The following is a 19,929-nucleotide window of genomic DNA, read 5'->3' on the forward strand; positions in this document are numbered from 1 at the left end:
AAGCACTATGGGACTTAACATCTGAGGTCATTAGTCCCCTACACTTATACCTACTGAAACCTAAATAACCTAAGCACATCTCACACATCCACGCCCCGGGCAGGATTCGAACCTGCGACAGTAGCAGCAGCGCGGTCCCAGACTGAAGCGCTTAGAACCGCTCGGCCACAGGAATACAAGAGAAACCTAATATGCAAGGATAAAGATTTTCCCAGTATACCTTATATGGTCATATGTAGTCTGCATTATCCCTGGAAAAGAAAATAGCCTTTAGTTTCTGTACTGTTCTGAACTTTTACAATGAAATGCAGGAAAGGTATATCGTGGTCCAACTTGTCTAACGCAGATCAAGTAGAACAAAATAACTCCCTCGTGTGTTCATCTCAAGGGAAATGTCACAATATTTTTTCGCAGCTTAGAGCAATGTCATTTTAGGTTGAGAAATGGACTGTCCGTTCTTATGAAGATTCAGCTCTTGAGCAAGATATTGCCTGTGACTCCACGACCTCATCTGTATGCGGGCGTTCAACTTTGTGTCGCGAGTTCTATTCGAATAAGACCTCCACTTCGCGAAGTTAGCTGCAACTGCACCACTGTCAACCCCTCACGTGCACCGGCCGAACTTCTTTCAGCACGAAAGAACAAAGTGAACAGCAAAAAACTGCAGCTCAGGGCCTCTTGCAGGTTCTGCAATATTTGAGAAAACTACGAAGTGACGTGCGTCCCCTGCGCTCCAGTAAATACTCCTCGATAGAACAGTTGCGTGACCGACGAAGTTGCGCACTGCTCTTCGGCCAGTATGCAACTTTTTTATTATTCTTATCCCTTCTTGGCACTTCGATTTATTCCGTTTTAGAACATTACTGCCTCATAGTAGTTGTGCATTTTACAGAATCATACGATATGCGCGGAAAAAGCTACTTAGTCTCCGTTAGTAAATCCTCGCTAGAGAAAAATCTCTTCAGCGGCCTCCCACAATAACAAATGTTTACATTACCGTCCATGACTGCCTCAAACATAGTGTTCAGCAGGTACTCTTTGACATACATCCGTGATTCTAGACCAGAAAAATCGTAGAAGTGTCTTATCAAAGCACCAAACGGATCGGTGTCTTCACTGAGAAACTTAAACAGATGGCGACACTATAACAGCGGTAAGTCAATGATTTGCTGGTTGGTAGCGTTTGTTGTTGTCACGATAAAGCTCATTGGTTTGCACAGATGACATTTTATCAAGCGTGACCCGTAACTTACTTTTTTGGATACGAAAGTCCTATTGAGTATACCAGGTCCAAAGAAGAATTGTGTTTTTCGTCAGCTTAGGATAGATTTAGATAATGATAAAAAGTAAGGCCTAGGATCTTATCCATGTTCCATTACCATGAAGTCTGCTCTACTTTTTCTCTAGTTTAATCGGTACCTTTAACGAGTCTCTGCGTAACAAACCTGAAAAGTAAATTTTTTGATTGAGTTCTCTAGAGAAAACCTTTTTACTTTGGATACAGTTTCTTCTTCACTAGCAGTCTAGTTGTTCGTGTCATTAGTTAAATGATAAACGATTTTCGCAGCAGAATTATTTACCTGTTTTGCAGCAACTGCCATCTTCCTGAGATAAGTACCTGACACCAAAAACAATGCAATCAACCAATGCTCGCTTTACTCGAGTATCTCCGGTGCTTCCAGTAATTCTGCTCAGTATTTCATGAATTCCACTCTGAGAGAAACACCGAGATAATGTGAATAGCCGGCTGTTGTAGTGTAGCAGGTCCAGGTGATAATAAGCTAACGTTTAGTTGCGAACGCAATACAATTTGCTCTCCATATTTCATCAAGACTACCAGGGTAGGAGAATGCGCACTGCTTCGTTGCGAATGCGAGGTGCGAAATTTACGCGCTACTGGTTAATGTATCCAATCACGATTACATTTAGAGGAATGGATGATAGCCTCTAGGTTTGCTACTGTATGTTTGAAACGATAACTCTGCAACAAGGGACGTAATGCTGCCGAACATTTCATAAGTAATAACGTTACCGGCATTTTACTTTACACGATATGTCGGTTTCAGGAACGTTACAAGCTATGACGTTAAATGTTCTACATGACATTGTATGAATTGTCAATGAGGACACCAGGGCACATCGACAACTGTATTAATACCATGTTTCTGGCATAATGTGTAGCTGATTTGATTTTTAATTTCGGATACTGTATTCTGGAAACCTTAGAATAACTCTGCAACAATGTTCATAATGTTGATAGTTTGCTATGCTTAACTATTTTCACCTAATTCTGTAACTGGAGAGACTTTCAGAGATGTTCTTTTTATAGGTAAACAGATTTCTGAAGCAATCTTCCGAACACAAACTGAGCCGGATTTTACCTCGAAAAACTAACAGTATGCACGGAGAAGGATGTGACTCACTGCCAGAACAATGCCGAAGAACATCTGCAAAGAATTACGAATTCTTTCACCGTTGAAGAAGAAATTCTGCATCCTTAACGTTGCAAACCCTGCAGCCAGGCGACTATTGCGTGTTTTAGTGTTCTCGTAAAATTATAAAACATATAGTTTACTACTGATTACTTCGTGAATAGGTGTATTAGTGTGCCTTTTCAGTGTACCATTAAAGGCATCATTTTTCTTTAGGTAATATAGCAGAAAACGCGAAAAGATCGTGCAGTCATATTTTCTGTTTACGTTTTTCATCAGAAAATCTATAGAATTTCGTTTAAAAAATGGTTCAAATGGCTCTGAGCACTATGGGACTTAACATCAGAGGTAATCAGTCCCCTAGAACTTAAAACTACGTAAACATAACTAACCTAAGGACATCACACACATCCATGCCCGAGGCAGGATTCGAAACTGCGACCGTAGCGGTCTCGCCGTTCCAGACTGTAGCGCCTAAAACCGCTTGGCCACTCCGGCCGGGAGAATTTCGTTTAGCTGTTCTTTGCTCTCTCCAGCAATTTAGCAGTAGCGTACCTCTTCTTTATTTAACTAGCATTTCCGGAAATTAGCGTAAAGTTTAAGCTGTTATTTCAGAAACTTTGCACTGTTGTTTTTATTTACACACAGTTGCTTATAGTCCAAATTTGTGGAACCATATTTTAGTGTTTATCTGTAATTTAACTGACTTATTCTTAATAATCTATTACTTTTATCATGAGTGAAAAGTGCTTGACGTGCCGTAGAATTGTTAGGTCGGGGCTTTGGTGTGATGGGTGCTGTAGTTTTTTCCATGTGGGTGACTGTAGTGGCGTGGGAATAGAGGAAGTTAAATGAGACTCATCAGTGGTGTTGTAAGATTTGTAGAAGAGATAGGAAGATACTAGAACAGGAGGGGAAAATTGCCGTCCTTCAGGCTGAGTCAGACAAGGCCAGGGGAGATCTTGACAGGTTAAGGAGAGAGAAGGTTAAAGAGAGGTGGGAAGCGACAACAGGCAACAGGAGGAACCGGCCTAGAACTTTGTCTGACAGCTTCGTGGTGAATGTGGAAAATAGATTTTACCTCTTGCTTCAGTTAGAAGCCGGTGAGCCTCAAGCAGTTGCAGGTGTAGACAGAGCACAACAAACTTTCAGCAGCAAATTGAAAAGGAATGTAGGGAAATCAGTAAAGAGAAAGAAAGTGTTGTTGATAGGTAGTTCGCATGGAAGAGGTGTTGGCCAACTTTTGCAGGATTAACTTAAGTCAGAATACCAGATCACCAATTTTTATAAACCTAGTGGTGGTCTGGAGCAGGTGGCAGAGGATTTAGGATCACTTTGCAAAGATTTCAGTAAGGAAGACAGCGTGGTTATTGTGGGTGGGGCAGATAATAGTATTGACAGAGATCCTTGGTACAGCATAGAGTGGACCTGGCAAAGACTGCATCAGCATCGAAGCATACTAGTGTTGAGTTTGTGTCTGTTCTTGAGCGCCATGACCGACCTCATTTGAAATCTTTTGTCAAGAGAGTTAATTTGAAGTTGGAACGGCTGCTTATGTCGAGTGCAGGGTCACACATTGGTGTGGTTCCTGCTGATTCTCTCAATAGGTGGGGTTATACTAGTCATGGCCTTCACCTCAACAGGAAGGGGAAGGGTAAACAGGCTGGGAAAATTGCAGGAAAGTTAAAGGTGGGAGGCACTGTCATGAGTGACAAAATACCAGTGTCTATAGGGTTTAGAAAAGACCCTTTTACAGGGTAGCGAGGACAGAAAGAAACCAAATTTTAAGAGAGGTTAGTACTGAAAGATACCAAAAAACATAATTCTAGCTTATTACATCAGCATAAACAGCTGTTGGTTAAGAATTGTCAACAGTCAGGAGATATTTTCACTCTACCCAATTTTAACTTAGTCAATGTGAAATGTCAGCTATCTTTATTGCATCAAAATATTCGAGAACTGAGAAATAAAATTAATGAATTACTTACCTGCATACATGAATTAGAGTCTTCAAACCCAGGTGGCATAATCTGCCTCTCTGAACATCATGTGTCCACTGGTATAGAACTTTTAAGTGTTACAGGGTTCAGGTTAGCATCGCACTTTTGTAGATGTGAAATGGAGACAGGAGTTGCCACATTCATCAGGAACTGTCATAAATTTAAGAACATAGACATTCATAAATTTTGCCTAGAACAGCATATGGGAGCATGTGCAACAGAAGTAGAATTTCACAAAAAATCCTTCATAATATTAAGTGTATATCGAGCACCTGCCAGTAACTTAATCTGTTTGTAAACCACCTTGAAGCTGTACTGGCCCATTTAACAACCAAAAACAAATAAATAGTGGTTTTCTGGTGATTTCAATGTAGATTTCCTAAAGACTCTCCCAATAAGTACCTATTTGAGCTAGTAACACTATCATTCAACTCAATTCCCACTGTAAAGGTCCCCACTAGGGTAGCCAATTGCTCACAAACAGCCATTGATAATATCTTAATAGAAAAGTCCAAAACAAAGTTACACTACAAAACAAATAGTCAATAGCCTCTCAGACCATGACATGCAGTTCCTTCTGTTAAATGTCAATACCTAACAGGATATAAAATCTGTTAAATCTGAGCTCAAGAGGGTAATCAATAAGCCAAGAATTAATTAGTTTAGGACACTGCTCAGAGACATTCACTGGACTGATGTTTACAGTGCTCAAGGCATGAATGAAAAATATAACACCTTTGCTAATACAGTGCTTACCTTATTCAAACACTGTTTTCCCCCAAACCTACCAAAGTTAGAGCTAAGTCTACAAAGAAGCCGTGGATTACTCCGGGAATATGGGTATCTTGTAAAACAAAAAGAAAACTGTATCTGTTAACCCGACACAGTTCCGAAGTTGATGCTATAGCACATTACAAGAAATACTGCAAAATATTAAAGACTTTAATATGGCCATCAAAACAAATATATTACAAGGAAAAGATAGTCATGTCAGATAACAAAATAAAGACTATATGGGATATAATGAAGGAGGAGACTGGTAGAACCAGACATGAAGAGAGACAAATAGCATTAACAGTAACTGTACATTAGTGACAAACGTGTATAGTGTTGCAGAACTTTTTAACAAACATTTTATAACATTTACTGAGAAGATGGGGTAGCCAGGTTCTGTAGATGGTGCTATGGACTACCTCAGACCAGACATTTCAAGTAACTTCCATAATATTACTTTGACCTTCACTGACCCAGCAGACATAATTTCCATAATAAAATCTTTAATATCAAAAATATCTAGTGGATATGATGAAATATCAACAAAGTTAATTAAAGAATGTTATTCTGAGTCAAATATCATATTAAGCTATCTGTGTAACCAGTCATTTATCAGTGGTATATTTCCTGAATGGTTGAAATATGCCAAAATTAAGCCAGTGTTTAAGAAGGAAGATAAAGAAATAGCATCAAATGTCCATCCAATTTCACTTTTGCCAGCATTCTCAAAAATTTTAGAAAAGTAATGTACAATCGTCTTCATAACATACTTATCTCAAATAACATACTGTCAAAGTCATAGTTTGGATTTCTAAAGGGTTCTGATATTGAGAAGGCTATCTACACTTACATAGAAAATGTGCTTAATTCATTACACAAAAAATTACACGCAACTGGTATATTTTGTGATCTGTCAAAGGCATTTGCCCGTGTAAACCACAATATCCTTTTAAGTAATTTAGAATATTATAGTGTAACAGGAAATGCTGCAAGATGGTTCAAATCTTATATCTCGGACAGGAAAGGAAGGGTGTTATTAGGAAAGATACGTGCATTAAGCTATCAGGCATCATCCAACGGGGAACTAATTACATGTGGGATGCCACAAGGTTCCATTTTAGGGCCCTTACTTTTTCTTGTGTATATCAATCACCATTCATCAATAACATTACCAGAAGCCAAGTTCGTTTTGTTTGCCGATGGTACAAACATTGCAATAAATAGCCAATCAAGTGTAGTCTTAGAAAGGTGAGCTAATAAAATATTTGTGGACATTACTCACTGGTTCCTAGACAATTCTTTGTCACTAAACTTTGAAGAAACACACTACATGTAGTTCAGAACTTGTAAATGGTGTCACACGATTATGTGCCTATCATACATCTACATTTATATCTAAATCCATACTCCGCAAGCCACCTGACGGTGTGTGGCGGAGGGTACCCGGAGTACCTCTATCGGATCTCCCTTCTATTCCAGTCTCGTATTGTACGTGGAAAGAAGGATTGTCGGTATGCTTCTGTGTGGGCTCTAATCTCTCTGATTTTATCCTCATGGTCTCTTCGCGAGATGTATGTAGGAGGGAGCAATATACTGCTTGGCTCTTCGGTGAAGGTGTGTTCTCAGAACTTTAACAAAAGCCCGTACCGAGCTACTGAGCGTCTCTCCTGCAGAGTCTTCCACTGGAGTTTACTTATCATCTCCGTAACGCTTTCGCGATTACTAAATGATCCTGTAACGAAGCGCGCTGCTCTCCGTTGGATCTTCTCTATCTCTTCTATCAACCCTCTGTGGTGCGGATCCCACACTGCTGAGCAGTATTCAAGCAGTGGGCGAACAAGCGTACTGTAACCTACTTTCTTTGTTGTCGGATTGCATTTCCTTAGGATTCTTCCAATGAATCTCCGTCTGGCATCTGCTTTACCGACCATCAACTTTATATGATCATTCCATTTTAAACCACTCCTAATGCGTACTCCCAGATAATTTATTGAATTAACGGCTTCCAGTTGCTGACCTGCTATTTTGTAGCTAAATGATAAAGGACCTATCTTTCTATGTATTCGCATCACATTACACTTGTCTACATTGAGATTCAGTTGCCATTCCGTACACCATGCGTTAATTCGCTGCAGATCCTCCTGCATTTCAGTACAATTTTCCATTGTTGCAACCTCTCGATACACCACAGCATCATCTGCAAAATCCTCAGTGATACGATGACAAGCAGACAGAAGAAGTGGACACTATTAACTTCTTGGGATTACAGCTTGATAATAAATTCAACTGGGAGGAGCACACCACAGAACTGCTGAAGCATCTTAACACATCTCTATTTGCAATGCAAATTGTGTCAGACATAGGGGATATAAAAATGAAAAAGTTTTCTTACTATGCTTACTTTCATTTCATAATGTCAGATGGGATTATTTCTTGGAGAAATTCATCAAGCCAAGCTAAAGTTTACCGGGCACTAAAACGTGCAGTAAGAGTTATATGTAGTGTGAACTAAATAACATCCTGCAGAAACCTGTTTTGGGAACTAGGAATACTAACTACCACTTCCCAATATATTTATTCCTTAATGAATTTTATCATTAAAAATATATCACTGTTTCAAACGAACAGCTCAGTTCATGGAATCAATACTAGAAATAAGAACAATCTTCACAAGGATTTAAAGTCACTCAGTCTTGTACAAAAAGGTGTGCATTATTCGGGAACACTCCTTTTCAATAACTTGCCAGCAGCCATAAAAAGCTTAACAACCAGTGAAATTCAGTTTAAGAGAAGCCTGAAGGATTTATTGGTGGCCAAGTCCTTCTACTCCAGTGACGAATTTTTCAGTAGAACCAACTGATTAAATTCAGTGCAGTAATGTGCTCATTGTAAATAAGTGTGTGTGTGTGTGTGTGTGTATGTGTGTGTGTGTGTGTGTGTTTGTGTGTGTAAGTACAATCTAACTTCTGCACCGGTTCAGTGCAGTAATGTATTCATTGTAAATAAGTATTTAGTAGTTGTATTACACGTTTATTACCCTATAAATAAATAAAAAACTTTTCTATTTTAAATTCAGTGCATTAGTATTTGTAAAATGATTCTTTCATATAGCATTCATTAAAAAATGACGACCATGCCACTTGGGACAGGTGGATTGGTGCATTAGCGTATTTGTTTGAGTTGTAAAAATTTGTCATGTATTATTGTTTTTCTGACGTGTTCTACATCCTGGAGGACCTCCTCACTACAGATCAATTGGAATGAAAGTTAATCGAAACTAATCTAATCATCACCCCCGCCTGTGTAAGGTTGATGTACTTTTTTCTTTTAATTAATTACTGGCTTTCGAAACGTCGTCAAACAACAATCTCAACACAGGAAATGTTATATTAGAGTTCGTTTTGAAGATTCATTTTAGACACTACTTTAAATCGTACACTTGTACAAAGATACGTAAGCTTAACAAAGGGCTGATTCGACATGAGACAAGTTTTACAACCCAGGCATAAAGAAATGAAAAAAAAAAAAACAAGACGAAAGTTTAATACAGTAGTATGCTGCAAAAATCCTGCTGGTAACAGAATAAGAAATGACAAAGCCGCCTTCGGAATGCGTTTGGGGTATTCCCAATTCAGTTCATGTTAATGAACATACAAATAAGTGAACAATAAAATGACCTTTGTATGTCGGGTAAGAACTGTTTCATAAGTTGTGGTTAGTGAATTGAATAACTGTGCTGGTCTGTAAGGACTACATAGATAGAACAGGAGAACAGTTTACATGAAAAATATTTTTGTATTACGGCCTCATATATAGAACGTGCATAGTGACTTAGGTTGAGCGTTCCATAATCCACTCAGTAGTACGTAGGAATATAGTCAGTTAACTGAGCTTCTAATCTTCCCCTGGCATTCTAAGTGCCAAGAGTATTAGATTAAGAGCGAAGGGAGCTACATCTTGAAGTTGGCAATGTTGAGGGACTCGTACAGTAGTTCATACGTTGCTTTACCGTTGGATGCTAACAAGGGTTGGCTGCTTGGGAAATGATGACCAAGTGCCCGAAGACTACTCGTAAATACGTTTTTGCGATAAATGTTCCGTTTGGATCATCTTCCTTTCCGCAGTCAGAAATTTGCGTGGTCCACATATTGAGCTGTAGAGACGTTTGTTGAACTTCCAATGATGAAATTTCAGCCGCGACATAACTGTCATGAAGCTTCTTGATATATGTGTCGTATTATAGTATAGCACTCTTGTAACGACAGAAAATTATGAAATTAAATCAAGAGTCGCGTTTGTAGTAATGTGTTTCAGTAATAATGACACAAACAGCAGTAAAAATGATTTCTTTATGAGAAACTACAATCCAGTTGTGTCTGTTTACAGTATGAGATCCGAATTTCATGCAAAAAATCCTTTGTATGCGATATCTTTCCGTGTAGTGAATCGTATCCGAAAGAGATATGTGTTGATTGTGGAATAAATGTCATCTGGCATCTACTACTATGAATCGAGGTATATTCTTCGTATATCACAGTTTGTTCAGTTCTAAAGACACAAATATTATCTTCTTCTACTGAAGTTCGTATCACGAATGTCATGCTTGTCGGCATGTTCTGAATCCTGAGATCAACATACACCCGACCTCGTACACTACCACACAGAAATAGATCCGTAATTCCGTAGTATAGCATTCTCTGATGACGTAAGTCTTTTTATCGTAACAATAAGGGTTACATAATTATGAATGACAACATTAAAACTATCTGTGGGCTCTAACCTTCAACCTATAGTAAATTGCCAGTTATGGATTATTTTAAAGCTGAATATGTAACCCTAATATGATGTAATTTGTTGTTTTTCTCACACGGTAAACACCATGTCTACACTATTCATTATTACTCAATACGGAACACAGCTAAATGTTAAGATTAAAAAAATACATAAACAGTTTGTTAATGACATTTTAGATCAAGTATAAATATTGGAAGAGGTTGCTCAAGGCTTATTTTCGACATGATTTTGCTGAAAAATTTTCAATTAGTTATTTAATTTTCTGTGAGGTAATTAGTTTTTAATTTATATCGTATCCCATCGAATTTTCGGTGTTATTATGATTTCATTATTCTACTCCCTGCAGCCAGACTTCTACCTCTTTAAGAGTTGAATTTGATTTGATGACAGGAATATTGCAGTTTAGTTCTAGTTAGACGAAGAAGAGATGTAGTTCAGTTCTCGAGGGGCTAAAGCTGCTTATTTCAAATCATTATCGCTGCTGACGAAACTGAAGGTATGTGAAAGTTATTGTCTACAAAAGCCTCTGTTACTTCTTAATTTGGATACAGAAACATGCTTCACGTAACAAGATTCCGCGAGAATTGTGACGCACATCCTACATACGTAGCACATAATGCAGACCTTCTGATGGATAAAGTGGCGAAAATCTATTGTACTTCACACGTACAAAAATGAGGGGGAATTATTTTGTTTATTTTCTCTCACTTTTTTCCCCTTTTCTTATGACAGGTTCTTGGCACATGAAACTATTGATTGCAATAATTTCCTAAGAGATATTTCACTGTGTTGCATTATTTTTAAATGGAAAAACAGTGCTACACGACATTGCAGTACCCATGTTGTTAAGAAGAAGGATGCAATTTTCCTTCGGATGTGGATGCATTGCCTACCTTGTACGAGAATTAACAATGTGCGTGCAGGTACACGTTGTGAAGCAGACATGGCGACATATGGAAGTTTGGATGTAGCTGTCAGTCATGTACCGACAGCAAAAGTGTTTAGGGCGACGGCTCACGTAAAGTGGAAAATCTGGGTTCGACTCCCGGTCCGGAACAGTTTTTCATTGTCGTCATTTCCTTGTACAGTTCATCATTCTTCGTATCTGCAGTTGGGAATACTTTTCATGCATAAAAGGAATTCATTTACAGTCAAATCGCCGAAAAGTTTATTGCGTCCCGTCGTCCCTTCTTTGCTGAATTGAAGTGGCAAGATAGTGTTCGACTTGGAGAAATAGTTCTCTGCACCAGACATTAAACGCCTAAGGACAATTGTGATGGCGTACTATTTCTTATGGCAGTGTCACAACTGCTTGTGCATAGGCACTGTAGACGATATTCTCTTCAACTGACGAAAGCTCTAAAACTGGTGGGCCCTTTATTACTTCTCGTTAACAACTAGTATGTAGTCACAATTCGCCTTTGAGGACCGTCAGTACATAATTTAAATACTCGTGCACACCATAAACACAGAAATACTGATAAAACGATATTGCTTAGAGGTCAAGGTAAACTAGAATTTGAATCACTTATCTATGCTAATGTCAAAAATATGTTGCAGAAGATATTTATTGCAACGTGCCACGCAGTACCCCGAGGTGCTGGGAAGATGAAATCAGCTGGTCTAAACATTCATGGTGGTATCTGTTTGTTCTATATCGTGTCTCCCTACCACTTTCGCGCAACGACGCTCTGAGTGTGTTTTTTAGGGAATTGACTAGTTTGAACCTGGAACCTGTTGCTGGTAAGGAGACGTCAGACCACACATGACATGTAGAATTCACAAGAGTTCAGTGAGACTAGCGATGATATAACCAAATACTAAATGATCTCACGTCCGTTCCACTGCACTCCCTGTAAAAGAATCTTAATACTAACTAAATTTAGTGGAAGGGGTTCAAGGCTTTCCTATTTTTAGTTAGCTGGTAAAATAACGTCGAAAAAGCAGTTAAGTTTATCATTGGAAATTTTATTCTACTCAGAAAACGTTGTTCATAGATTGCACTATTGATAAAAGGAAATGTCTCAATAAAGGATGGTAAAAACCAACTGCGTTCAACAAAAATGTGAACGAATATTCCCTGAATGGGTTTCCAACTTCTACAATGGATCGAAGGATGACCTATGCCATATCACGTCTATAATCTAGGTTTAAATTAAGTTTCACAAAAGAGAAAACTATCAAAATGGTCTACAGTGACCCTCAATTATCTTTAATTACTTATCTAACTTGTCGTAAATTACAGTGGCTGATGTGGCTTCTATATAACAGAAAAATCATCGCGTTTCAGATCTTTATTTCAAGTGGCAAATGTGAACACCATGAGATTTAATTAACGATCGACACTAGTATTACGCAAAAAGGGGGTGTAAGAGGTGAGACTTCTGCAGTTCTGAGTGAAACCTTATACACACAAAAATGCGGCATCGCGTGCGTTCATTACCTTGTCGGTGTTTAGGCAGCGTCAGGGCGGCAGCGGCCGGCGCAGCAGCCATCCAGCTCGCCGTCCCGGAACTAACTCCCGTCTCCTCACTTCTCCTTACTACCATTTACCGAAGTTGGTAAAAATAAAACTATCTGGCTGTGTTTTCATCTGACCTATCAGGGTCTCAATGTTAACCTTAAGCTCCGCCTACAAAAATTCTGTCTATCCAATGAGAAACGTTATACTTTTCGTGGTGGGGCAATGTTTTTAACGTTTGCAACGTAACAGAGACGTGAAAAAGTCTCACGCTAAAACTTGCGGATGGTGTGGCCCTTTTTGTGTTATCGTAAGATCTATACTGTTTTTTCTGGAGGGCTCTAGCTTCTAACATGGGCTGGGGGGTGGTTCTTGACGTAACAGAGACGCGAAAAAGTCTCACGCTAAGACTTGCGGGTGGTGTGGTCTTAGCGGTTAGCTGGCGACGTGGGTGTCCGTCCATCCCTTATCATAGGGCCTTCCAGCTTAACGCGGTTATGCTCTCGGCTTCTGTTCTCGTGTTTCCCCTCGGAACTGCGTCGGTCTCACGGTGGGAAGGTATGACATGCATTTAGGCATTCTTGTGTTAGTCTGCGGTATTCCATTTGCTCACTCGTTACTCGTATTACTTTGGTCAATTTAATGCTACGATTTATTCGGAGCTATGTGACATACTACTGGATTTGCTTATCATGTCAGGGTTTTCATGGAAATTGTTGGATTCGCCTGACACCTTACACTGGCACCCAGCTGCGTGAGCAACGACTACCGGCTGACGATACACCAACAGCCAGAGAATGTCAGAACTCCACTGCCGCAGAACAAGAAATATAATTTAAAATAATTTACTATCAATCTTGCCCATTCTCTGTTTACGCTGACGCCCTGCGCACTTCTATGATGTCGACGGCATGATGCTGTGAGTTCCCAGACAGTCTGATCATACACGACCTCTTTTAGCGCCCAGTTGGTTTAATCTTGACGATGGGAATGGAAATGAGCGTTTGGCGTCGTTGGACGGGAGGCCCCTTGCGGGGCAGGTCCAGCCACCGTTTGGTGCAGATCTTCTTACATTCGACGCCTCATTGGGTCAGTGGGCGACCTGCTCGCCGGATGGGGATGAAATAATGATGATAACAACGCAACACTTAGTTCCTGAGCGGAGAAAATCTCCGACCCAGCCGAGAATCGAATCCGGGCCAGTAGGACGGTAATCCGTCACGGCCATTCAGCTATCGGGGTGGATTCATCTTGACAATAAACGGCGGGGATTGGCTGACAGCATTTACTTTGCCGCGGCCATGGCTGTTTACAAAATAAATAAACTTAGCACCTGAAGATCAATCTCCACTGATGTGAAACCCGTAGTGACTTTTCATAAAAGTATTTTAACAGCGATTGCGAAAGATTTTATTCATCATGTGCATTCGTAATCGACTGCTGCGAATTTTTAATATTGCACCAGGCCAAGGCTCCAATTGTATTTAATGAATTTGATCTTAACTTGAATCCATTTGTAATCCGAAATTCACATAAGTGATAATGAGTTGCAATGATTCCTGATTTGAAGATTAGTTTTATTTAATTCATTGAGGAAAATTAACTATGAAACGGACATTACGTTTACTCTTTGGGAGCCACAGAAATCCCGAGAAGCAAAGAACTGTAATTTTACGCAGTCATATAAAAAGACTGTTAGTCAGATCAATCATTTGGAAAATCATTGCACAATCAAGGCGGATATATTTTACTACCGTATTGTGGATGATCTGATCAAGACCGGAATTAATATTCTTTGAGAGTCGACGATGGAGAGAAAGTGCAGATAGACAGACATATTAATTGCATTCAGTGTTCACCGCCCGAAAGTCAGACAGCCACAGTGTGATGTATTTCGATTATTTTCTCGCTTTACTCCACAATCAACCTTAAAATTGCACTTCACAAAAACTGCAGTATGTGTGTAATACATTGTACAGGGGTGAAGAACAATTTTTCTCATAAATTGTTTCTTCTTTCTTTGTGTAATGTATTTTACAGAATCTCTTGACTAGTTGAATGTTAGCAATTGCTATGAATATAAGAAAAAGTGGAAAGGAAGATTATTTTATATCATCGTATGAAATACGAAACACTATTCACACTGTTGAATGTTCTGTTACACGGCAGAAATGTATTCTTGAAGAGCTCATATCGCATTTAAATATATATATTGAACTGATGACTGGTGTCATTAGTACTTCTCTGCCATCTCCGGATCAGATACATTCCAAATTTATGTCATACTCACGTATTTTGACAATATTACAATCTGTAATTTATAGCAAAAATGAGTTACGGACAAATGTAAGATCTTCTCCCAGTCCTCTCCAGCCACAAAGCCAGGCCAAGCCATACCACCACATCGTGTCGCAATCAAAACGACAAACAGGCAGAAAGCAGAACAAATCCAGAAGAGATTCACTCACCTCGCGTGAGCAAGAAGCTTTAATCATAAATTTAGCAACATCTTCTAAGCGAGCAGGAGACATCACGTCACTGTAAAGAAGAGCTTTATTTTATACCAGAGAGTAATTGACAAGGACACCCATCAGCCTGCTGTTGTGGTGGAGAAACAACAATGTAAAGGCTGGAAAGCTATTGTTACGATAGAGCGAGTGGCGAAGTCCGCCGATGAGCTAGGAAAGCAGGCCACATTCGGTCATCACTGGCCCGGCATAACATCTCTGCCTGAAACCAGTAGTAATGCTCAGGCTTCCAAGCCTTTCTCAATCTTGAGTTGTAATAGGCCAGCTTTGATTGTGAATCTGCGATGAATTGCTACCGTTCACCAAGATGACTTACACGTCCGAGACTGCTACCTGCTCGGTCACTATGAGCTGCCGACCTCACAACCACTCACGAGAAGACCTGTGGCTTGCTGAACTGAATTGATGGTGCTTGACACACTGTCGTCCGGTCGCATTGTTCTGGAGAAGCGTTAACCTCTGCTGCTTTCTACTTGTTGCTGTAAACATTTAACGACATCTCAGTCGGTCCTTGGTGCGAGAGGTGTGCTAGGACCATGTAGGGGGTCCGTGATCCCACGAACATAGGTAAGCGACTCCAAGGTCGATCAGGTCGACAGCAGACAGGAGTCGATTGTAGAGCGCTGCAGGAGGCAGTGAGATGAATGGCAGTACTGGGAAGAAGGGGAAGAATGGTGTTCGAGCTGAGTACGGTGTCAACGGCGGATGTGCCGAGTGGGTAGTAAATGGTAAATTCACCTGAGTGTGACAAATGAGCGCGTCCTCCTGATCGTCATGGGGTTGACCCTCATCGATACCGACTCGCAAGTGATATAGAACCAAAAGTGACAAGTGCCGAATTACGTGTTTCGCGGCAACCACGGCGGCCAGCAACAACCATGGATTGTACTGAGGATTGTTGTGAATGTTGACCATCACCATTGCGTAAGACGAAGTACTTAAAATCAGCAACCAGTTAATGCTATGGCCATAATTAAACATGTAAGGCGAAGGTAGCAACTGCCTCAGAATTTGTGTGTTAGTAGAAAATACGTAACAGTTTGTATATTGCAACCTTTATGGTCTTTAATAATACACAAACTTTCAGTCATTAACTATTCCGTTTCAGAACAGCCACACTCGCTTGAAATACCCCCGAAACCACAGCACAAAAACCGATGACCTTTTATGCATTAAGCACACGGTCATATAATCAGAATAATTAACAGTTTAGCGGCTTCGGTAAATCACACAAAACCCAATAAAAAATAAAACTGCGTGTTTCAACCACATGACACCATGAAGAGCTACTGAAAAATTACGCAAGTACACTCTTTTGACAAGAGTGCTCTGGTAATTCGCTGTGTCCATTCTGTGACCTACGCCTCCCACCGTTCTTACGTGAGCCGGACGCCGCGAACGTTGTCCTCCTCAGTTGGATGAGGCAGTGTCAGCAAGCTCCGAGATCGCGTGCTCCACCGCCGCCGGGCTGCGCGCCGAAAGCCCGGAGAATAAACAATTGGAAACACTAATGAAATAAATTCTTGGTCCGCTACTGCTGTGTCATTAGCGTCCAGCGCGCCGGCTGGTTTGCTCCACTGAACTCAACGCTGCGTCATCCTGACAGTGGTAAATGACTCAAGTCAGGCCACAACAATTCAAAAGATTGAACACCGGCGCTGGAAACTTATTAACGTCTAAGAAAAGGAACAGAATTTGTACGGTATGTTAAAAGGTGCGACAATATCTTTTCAATGTTCTAGAGGAAAATCTTCCTCCTATCCACTCTCTCCTCTTTGCTTAACAGTGTAAGTCCCACTGCACTATTAATGTTTACCCCACTTCACTGCTGTTCGTGCGTCATCATAACGCTCCTGTGCGTAGCCTACCAGCATTGCACCATAATCTAACGATGAAAATTTAAAAAAGAAGTAGCTTTTCCCAACTTTGTCCGTATATGCTCCAGTCTATTAATGTTTAAACTGTCGAATCTCAGAGTGATTAGATGAATATGTTTCCGTAAATACACGGTTTGAAATAAAAACCAAGTGGCGCTAAATAATAACGCTAGAAAGCCCAAAATGTGTATGAGCCTTCCGATTGATATAAAAACAGTAACTATGTGAACCCTTTAAATTTCCTCTAATAATTTTGAGATAAATTACTGAAAACTACATTTGTGACAAAAACGTCTTTAAGGGTTTCTCGGGCTGCCAGCTGCGTCAAGTGGTTTAAAATCTACGACCTTTCTGGCCGAGTACTTCAGTCACCACTAGATAATGTCCGAGGAGTACTCGGCCAGAGAGGTCGTGGATTTTAAGGGTTTTTTAGAATTTGTTTCTCGGGATGTGTTATAGATATCAATATCAAATTTGGTCAAAATATTTACTGATCTTTGCTCTACAAACTGGAAGTTTGTCTACCGGAAATGACGAAGAGAAAAGGTGGAAGTGCCGTTGGAAAGAAAAAGAATTTCGTTGTAGAACTCCACGAGCGGTATGTCACAGGTCAGCCGGCTCCTCTGAAATCAAAATAAAGTTGACGTTAGCAAAGTGTATAAGATTCTTTAGGGTTTGTGCCTCACTTAAGTTGTTTGGACCATAGGAAACAAAATGGCGGCCATTTGAGAGAAAATAGGGTTTCTTCGATCGATTTTTCGACTTCGTTGCCCAAGCAAAAATATGTATAGTTGATGGATCAGAATGAAAGCGGTACAACTCCTAGACTGTTTTGTTAGTTTCGTCGCAAACAAAGAATGATGCAAATCGGTTCAGTAGATTTGAAGTTACCATACCGCGTGATAAAAAATAAGTCATTTCGAGAAAAACGCGTTTGAAGTTTTGACTAAATGCAATATTATGCAACTTACGTTCAATTTGTTATTCCGGATCCATAAACTAGTCCTTCCTCTTCCTCATAGAGGGTTTTCTGCTCGGTTTGGGCCATGCTGCGCTGCTCCAGAGTCGCTCGTACTGCCGGTGACAAGCGGTTTCCGGCAGCTTGAATACGTTGATCGTCCGAGTGCTTGGCGAACTGTGTCGAATAGAGTCCCAGGGTGAAATACATCATTGTCGTGGTCTTCATAATTGTTGAATACCCTTCGTTGGAGCTGCTCACTGCCAGGAAAGTCGCATTATCCACAGTCTTCGCACCACCATCCAAATTCATGGGGGATAACTTCCAAACAAACATTTCAATTTTGTTTGTTTCCTCCTTAGCACCGGCACAATAACTCGTCCTCCGAAAGAAATAGACTGGTGCATGTAAAAGGCCGATTTCAGGCAGGTGTGTTTTTTTGTTCAACCTCGAATAGCGAACATTTCCTACATCTACATCTACAGTCATACTCCGCAAGCCACCCAAAGGTGTGTGGCGGAGGGCACTTTACGTGCCACTGTCCATCACCTCCCTTTTCTGTTCCAGTCGCGTATAGTTCGGGGGAAGAACGACTGTCTGAAAGCCTCTCTAATTTTACATTCGTGATCTCCACGGGAGGTATAAGTAGGGGGACGCAGTATATTCGATACATCATCCAGAAACGCACCCTCTCGAAACCTGGCGAGCAAGCTACACCGCGATGAAGAGCGCCTCTCTTGCAGAGTCTGCCACTTGAGTTTGCTAAAAATATCCATAACGCTATCATGGTTACCAAATAACCCTGTGACGAAACGCGCCGCTCTTCATTGGATGTTCTCCGTCAACCCGATCTGGTACGGATCCCACACTAATGAGCAATACTCAAGTATAGGTCGAACGAGTGTTTCGTAAGCCACCTCCTTTGTTGATGGACTACATTTTCTAAGGACTCTCCCAATGAATCTCAACCTGGTACCCGACTTACCAACAATTAATTTTATATGATCATTCCATGTCAAATCGTTTCGCACGCATACTCCCAGATATTTAACAGAAGTAACTGCTACCAGTGTTTGTTCCGCTATCATATAATCATACAATAAAGGATCCTTCTTTCTATGTAATCGCAATACATTACATTTGTCTATGTTAAGTGACAGTTGCTACTCCCTACACCAAGTGGCTATCCGCTGCAGATCTTCCTGCATTTCGCTACAATTTTCTAATGCTGCAACTTCTCTGTATACTACAGAATCATCCGCGAAAAGCCGCATGGAACTTCCGACACTATTTACTAGGTCATTTATATATATTGTGAAAAGCAATGGTCTCATAACACTCCCCTGTGGCACGCCAGAGGTTACTTTAACGTCTGTAGACGTCTCTCCACTGATAACAACATGCTGTGTTCTGTTTGCTAGAAACTCTTCAACCCAGCCACACAGCTGGTCTGATATTCCGTAGGCTCTTACTTTGTTTATCAGGCGACAGTGCGGAACTGTATCGAACGCCTTCCGGAAATCTAGGAAAATGCATCTACCTGGGAGCTACTGTACTCGGAAAAACCGTTTTGGTTGTGGATTATTAACACTTTTTTGGATCCAAAAATGCAATTTAAAACATAGATTTTTTGAACCAAGAGATAAGAAACCTCCCCTTAAACCACTTGACGCGGCTGGAAGCCCGAGAAACCTTTATAGGTACATATCGACGTGAAACTATGCACTCCTATGAAAATTTCTTTATTTGTTGTAAATTAAGTATCATTTACATTATTGATATATCGGACTGATTACAGCTCATGATTAAACACATTAAATAATGAAGATATAACAAGTTTCAAGACTTTGATGTAAATGACAATCAATACAAGCTCTCTTAAAGGTATAATTCAGAGGTCGTGTTCTACTGACGGTTCTGTTCTAAAAATTCTAGACGGAAAAATTTAAATGTAGGCAAGTTAAATCTTTTACCGAGATTAAAGCCTACTGAACTCCATTCACATAAAAATTACGAAGATTCTTAATTGTTGCACAACAGGGCTATAAAATATTGTGTGTCTGAGAGAGCGGCCATTTAGAGGCTACTACCGGGGCAGAGAGCTG

This window comes from Schistocerca gregaria, chromosome 2 (genome assembly GCF_023897955.1).
Source record: "Schistocerca gregaria isolate iqSchGreg1 chromosome 2, iqSchGreg1.2, whole genome shotgun sequence".
Taxonomy (NCBI): Eukaryota; Metazoa; Arthropoda; class Insecta; order Orthoptera; family Acrididae; genus Schistocerca; species Schistocerca gregaria.